Below are 248 nucleotides of genomic sequence, written 5' to 3' on the forward strand. Positions count from 1 at the left end.
GCTGGTATACCAGATATAGACGGATACCCCCATACTCCGGGATAATAGCTTGGCAACGGCGGATTGGAGGGGCGGGTGGGAAGGGTTAAGCGGGGGGTTGGCTCACATGGACTCTCGGGGGGCCCGAATGGACGGTGGAGGGCGGCAAGGGAATCATCGAGAGGGCGTGTGCAAGTCCTTTGTTGGTCTCCCCCCAACCCTAACCCCCCACCCCAACCCTAACCCCCGCCCCCAACCCTAAACCCCAC

At 62.1% G+C, this 248-nt stretch overlaps 1 protein-coding gene across 1 annotated transcript in view; it reads right to left on the minus strand.

Moving 5' to 3' along the window:
* VOLCADRAFT_92015 (uncharacterized protein) overlaps positions 1–248 on the minus strand; it is a gene marked incomplete at both ends in the record, with an annotated part of 20431 nt that overhangs the window by 11748 nt on the left and 8435 nt on the right. The gene's annotated exons all lie outside the window — the stretch shown is intronic.

The sequence above is a fragment of the Volvox carteri genome, assembly GCF_000143455.1.
Source record: "Volvox carteri f. nagariensis unplaced genomic scaffold VOLCAscaffold_24, whole genome shotgun sequence".
NCBI lineage: Eukaryota > Viridiplantae > Chlorophyta > Chlorophyceae > Chlamydomonadales > Volvocaceae > Volvox > Volvox carteri.